Source organism: Heptranchias perlo, chromosome 18 (assembly GCF_035084215.1).
Source record: "Heptranchias perlo isolate sHepPer1 chromosome 18, sHepPer1.hap1, whole genome shotgun sequence".
Classification (NCBI taxonomy): Eukaryota; Metazoa; Chordata; class Chondrichthyes; order Hexanchiformes; family Hexanchidae; genus Heptranchias; species Heptranchias perlo.
This window is the reverse complement of record NC_090342.1, coordinates 8778115-8784416: the sequence shown is the minus strand read 5'-3', so window position 1 is coordinate 8784416 and position 6302 is coordinate 8778115.

The window sequence follows — 6302 nt, the reverse complement described above, 5'->3', positions numbered from 1 at the left end:
TTCTTATGTAGAATAATACATTGTGCATTACACAGTGTAATGCTTCTGCCATTATAAAACTGTGCATCATTTGATTAACTTTGACATGTCATTAAACAATCCTGTAGACAGTTCACATCATAGACTGAGTGAAATTATTTAGAAAAATATACTGTTTCTTTTTGGGTTGGTTTATTACTTTTCCCAAAAACATAGTTCTTAGTTTTTGGATATCTAAATAAATGTCGTTTTTTACTTCTCTTGACATGACAGTCGATTCCCGGATAGTGGGGAAAAAGCAAAGAGGGTGCAGAAGAGATTTTACTAGAATGGTACCAGGGTTGAGGGACTTCAATTATGTGGCGAGACTGGAGAAGCTGGGGTTGTTCTCCTTAGAACAGAGAAGGTTAAGGGGACATTTGATAGATGTGTTCAAAATCATGAAGGATTTTGAGCAAGTAAATAAGGAGAAACCGTTTCCAGTGGCAGAAGGGTCGGTAACCAGAGGACACAGATTTAAGGTAATTGGCAAAAGAACCAGAAGCGACATGAGGAAATATTTTTTTGATGCAGCGCGTTGCTATGATCTGGAATGCACTGCCTGAAAGGGCGGTGGAAGCAGATTCAATAGTAACTTTCAAGTGGGAATTGGATATATACTTGAAGGGAAAACATTTACAGGGCTACGGGGAAAGAGCAGGGGAATGGGACTAATTTGATAGCTCTTTCAAAGAGCTGGTACTGGCATGATGGGCCGAATGGCCTACTTCTGTGCTCTACCATACTATGATACTATGATTGGCGTTGAATGACCTGCAGATCTTATGAGTTTTGGACAGGGTCATCTAATTTTCTTTGTGCACAGGGGAGCGCCCTGGCAGAGAACGAGGAGCGTAGCAGCTCTCAAAGGAGCTGTGCCAGATCTAGTCTGCAGGCAGGCTCCAGTAGATAGCGTAACATGGGTCATAGCTTCCCTCATGAAGCAGAGACGGACTCCTAAGGCATGGGCAAGTAGGTGCACCTGGCTCAGGAAACCTGGTTGCTGGGCACATTACGGGTGGGCACCAGACCCTCTTAGCTGCAAACGTACCTGCCTTTCTTCCATTCTCATGAACACTTCTTTCTCCTCCTAATAAGTGACGGCTATTTGAAGGCCCCAAATTGAATGCCTAGGCTAAGGTGTATTGCTGGAGACGAGGGGGCTAAATTTCCTCTTCAGTTACATTGGTAATCCCGCCTCCCGACATCACTTCCGAGATTTTCTGCCGCAAATGATGTTGGGCAAATTGTGTCTGGTCAAATATGGGAGGACGTATTATGTGTCTTGGTGTCAATTTTTGTCTGATAACGCTTGGGACGTTTTACTACGTTGTAGGCACTATATAAATGCAAGTTGCTGTTGTTAAAAACATGTAAATAATGGGATGACATTGGTGGATTTCCCTTCCTTTGCCAATGCTGGGCACAAGGAACTCTGGCATGGTCCTGGCATCTAACATTGTTATGGGCTGCAGGACAGGGTTTGAATTTTAAGGGGTGGGGGGGTTACATTTTACAAGGCTGCTTTGCCTAGTGCACTTGATCGCAGACAGATCAAATCCATTAATGAAAGAAACAAGTTCAAACTGCAACAGAAAAGAATAATTTTCAGATCTTTACAGCTACCAAACCACGCTGCAGGAAAGTCCTCCTCCCTCACACGGGTGAGCCGGCAATGGCATAAACAGCCTGCTGAAATCATGATAATGAACGTGACCTCTGGAAGTTGGCTGGGGTCAGGGCCCAGGCATAAGGTGGGTGGAAATCCCACCTCACCAAGCTTCTGCTACCATTGCGGCAAGGAGAAAAATCCACCCCCTAGTGTTGTCCCAGACTTCTCTTCTACAACAACTAAAAAAAGCACAGGACACTGAAAAAAAAGAAAACCCTGCATTTATATAGCACTTTTCACTACCTCAGGGATATCCCAAAGCGTTTTACAGCCAATGAAGTACTTTTGAAGTGTAGTCACTGTTGTAATGTAGGAAACATGGCAGCCAATTTGCGTACAGCAAGGTCCCACAAATAACCTGATAATCTGTTTTAGAGATGTTGGTTGAGGGATAAATATTGGGTCAAGAGGACAGGTAGAATGCCCCTGCTCTTCGAAATAGTGCCATGGGATTTTTTTTATGTCATCGTGAGGGGGCAGACGGGGCCTGGGATTAATGTCTCATTCTAAAGACACGAGTTCTCACCAGGGTCCTTTCCCCAACATAAACCGTTGTCCTGCCTGAAATAAAGGTTTTACAGACTGAGATTGCAAAGGTGCTGGAAACGACTTCAGTGAAGGCACATAAAAGTGAGAGAGAGGGTTGAATCAATGCGTTGGAGCTGCATTCAAGAGTCAGAGAACAGACTCTGTTGATCAAAGACCTGGATAACCATTGTTGGAGAAATAACCTTAGAATATTTGGAATGCCTGAAGAGATGGAGGAGATACAAAATGAATGTTCCTTTATTCACAACTAATGCTTCGCAGAACAGTTTTAGGTAAACTTTGATGGTGGGCGTCTTTTGTTTAAGCAAGTACAGAGATACACATTTCCTTTCTAAATGCAGGAGGGTGTTCACCAACTCCTTGCCCATTGTACTTGGGAATTTCTTGGTCACAGATGAGGTCCAAAAAGCAGAAAATCTGCTGGCACTCTGAACTCAATGATTTTATGGATACCTGCCAAGAAATTTTATGAGAATTTCTTGACCAGCAGGCATTTCCCAAAGGTTTATTCATTTGAATCCTCTCTTTCTTACATCATTTTGACATGAGATCTGTTTTGTGTAGTCTACAAGGCACGCACATGAATTTTAGCTGTACTTTGCTCTGCTACAGATGGAGTCTGGTTGAATCAAAGTGTACGTATCCTCCTCACACTCCGACTGACCCATCAACTGCCAGCTTGGCTCAAAGGTAGCATGCTTTCCTGTGAGGCAGAAGGTTGTGGGTCCAAGTCCTACTCCAGGACTTAAGCACGTAATTTGGGCTGATATTGAGGGAGTACTTTATTATTGGAGGTATTGTCTTTTGGATGAGGTGGTAAACCGAGACCCTGTCTGCCTACTCAGGTGGATATAAGAGATCCTGTGGCACTATTCAAAGAGTAGAAGAGTGCTCCTGGTTTCCTGGGCAACATTTATCCCTCAACTAACATCAGTGAAACAGGTTAGGTGGTCATTTATCTCAGTGCTGTTCATGAAACTCTGCTGTGTTTGTCTACGTCACAAACGTGACTATATTTCAAAAAGTAATTCATTGGCTACAAAGCACTTTGGGACGACCTAAGAATGTAAAAGGCGCTATATAAATGCAAGTTCTTTCTTTCGAACTACTGGTTTTACCTCAATGTCAAAATTGTCCTGGTGTCAATAAGTCCTTTAAAAATATTCGAGAAAATCCTTATTGGTAAATTCTTATTAGTAATGAGGTATCCGGCCTTGACCATTGTGTTAAGAGGATTTAATACAGAAATGTCTAATCCTGATGATGTCTAAAGTTGCCTGACATAATCTCTTCAGAAAGTTCCTGGAAGAACTTGGCCATGGTAACAATGAGTTGCCCCAGACCCCTAATACTTTTTAAAAAACTCATTCCCACAACAGAGACCAGAGGAAAATCCATTGATCTAGTTTTGTAGTAAACTTTTTGGTGTAAAGGACAGAAAATTATTTCATCAAAAATGGGAGAATGCTTATTTATCCCCAGAATTAATGTTCCACTAACAAAACTGTGGTAACATGTAGCTTTAAAACCTGCAATTTTGTTGGCATTAGAGAAATTCCCCTGTTTTTCATTTAAAAAAAAGGAATTCCAAAGCCCCTGGGCCTGTACAAAAAAAATCAATGGACCTCAATTTATTCTTTCAGAATACTCATATGATCAGGTTTTATTCTACCTTTAAGATCACAAACTTACAGCGAGCTAAGCTTTAGTGCTAATGAGGAACAATCAGTTTTATTCATGGCTCCCCAGCTAGTTTTGTGTCTGGTCTCTGGCTCAGATTGCCACATGATGTAATTGCTCTGGCAGACAGTACAGTTTAAGATGTAGTAGAAGTACATGTCTTAGCTGCAGACTTTGACCTGAAATAAATTTACCAAAAGTTCTATTAACATCAATGAAAATGTCAGAGGGGATCAAACTAGGGAGCCTTTGAAAGAAGCTGCTAATTCTGGGCGGAACACTAATTTTAATTTTATATATACATCAATGAAAAACACGGAGGTTAGTGTATATATTGTTGTGGGTGTTTCTGTATCCTTTGGTGATTTGCAATGCATTCTCCAGTTGATCTGATGACCTTTACTCTCTATATTGAAATTTCGTTGAGCTATGCATGTTACCATTTTGGTAAGCTACATCAGAAATGTAACAGGGCTAAAAGGGTTTAATTATGAGGACAGGGTGTACAGACTAGGCATGTATTCCCTTGAGTATAGAAAATTAAGGGATGATCTAATTGAGATGTTTAAAATGATTAAAAGATTTGATAGGGTAGATAGAGAGAAACTATTTCCTCTGGTAGGAGAGTCCAGAACCTTAAAATTAGAGCTAGGCCATTCAGGGGTGGTTGTCAGGAAGCTCTTCTTCACACAAAGGGTAGTGGAAATCTGGAACTTTTCCCCCCCAAAAGCTGTTGAGGCTGGAGGTCAATTGAAAATTTCAAAACGGAGATTGATAGATTTTTGTTTGGCAAGGGTATTAAGGGTTACAGAACCAAGGCGGGTAAATGGAGTTAAGATACAGATTAGCCATGATCTAATTGAATGGTGGAACAGGCTGTAGGGGCTGAATGGCCTATTCCTATATTCCTAAATAAAGCTTAAACCAGACGAACTGTTCTATTTTGATGCATTAAGCTGCATGACCTTATAATTAGTTACTTGGATATATAGTTCTGTCCAAGCTATGAATAACTTTGGAGAAGCTGTGAAGTTAGGGGCAGACTGCCAAAAAAAAGCTTTCCCCGATTGACAGTGCTAACTTTGGTGAATATCTGAAGTGTACGTGGAAAGAACAAAATAGAAAGGGACAACCCACCTGCTACCTGAGGTTTCAGAAGACCGGGATCACGGCTGGATTGTAGAAGGTGGTAAGCATAAAATAAAAAGCAGCGTTGTTCTGGCATAGGACTACTGAAGCACCAATACACTAAAAGTGCAGGTGGAATAAAGGCTTACTTCTAAATCCTTCAATCCTCACCGGCACAAGAAATCGTTATATCCCGACATGATTTATTTTGCACTTCTGTAATAGAGCACAAAAGGTAAACACTGGGGGGATGAAATTAGTCTTTGGCGATAGCGGAAAATGGGCAATGGCGAATCGGCAGCCCGATTTACAGCAGGATTTTCTTTTCTATTGGAATGTAAAACGGGATGCCGATTCGCTGTACCCGAAACCAATTTCACCGCCACTTTTTTAAACTATACTGCCAAATCGCAGCTCTCTTCCACAATTACCCTAATCTGATAGTTAAGTGTTAGACACTTAGGGGTTTACCTAATACCAAAAATCTGACAGAAGTGTGTGTTTTTCCATTATAGTTAGGTAGCAGGAAGATGTGTCCTGTACAAGGAGTCTGGAAGTTGCTGCTGACGTTCGCACAGATTTACATAGAAATGACACCTGCAGTCTGTGTTGATGTTTACGCTTCACACGAGCGGCAGCCCTTAATCCCATATGTCTGCCTTGTTCCAGTGTCCTATAATCTCCCTTTCTTTCAACCAGCTATCTAATCTAACACATGCATCGTCTTGTTTTGAGAATCCCATCTCACTGGTGGATTCCATGGTTGAGAGCTGTATCTCACTTTCTGGTAGAAATTTTTGACGTTTTTCTTGTTGAATATTATGGAGAGGTTTTTGTGATTTTCTGTAGATCTAATTGCTGGTCAGTAACATTTTTATTCTACAATGAATTAAAATAAGTCCTTGACTTCAAGATTGGCAAGTAAGAACACTGCATGTGCTACCTTCTGGTGTCAGCTTGGCTCAGTATGTAGCACTTATGCCTGAGTCAGAATGCTGTGGCTTCAAACCCCACTACAGACATAAACAGGTAATCTAGACTGATAGTGCAGTGCATTGTTTGAGGTGTTAGCTTTCAGATGAGATGTTAAACTGAAAGTTAAGGATTCAGTGGCAGTATTTGAAGATCAGGGAGGCCTGTCACCATTCACCCCTGAATTAAAAACAGATTAACTGGTCTTTTATCTAATGAAAGGTCTTCAACCTGAAACATTAACTCTGTTTCTTTCTCCACAGATGTTGCCTTACTTGCTGAG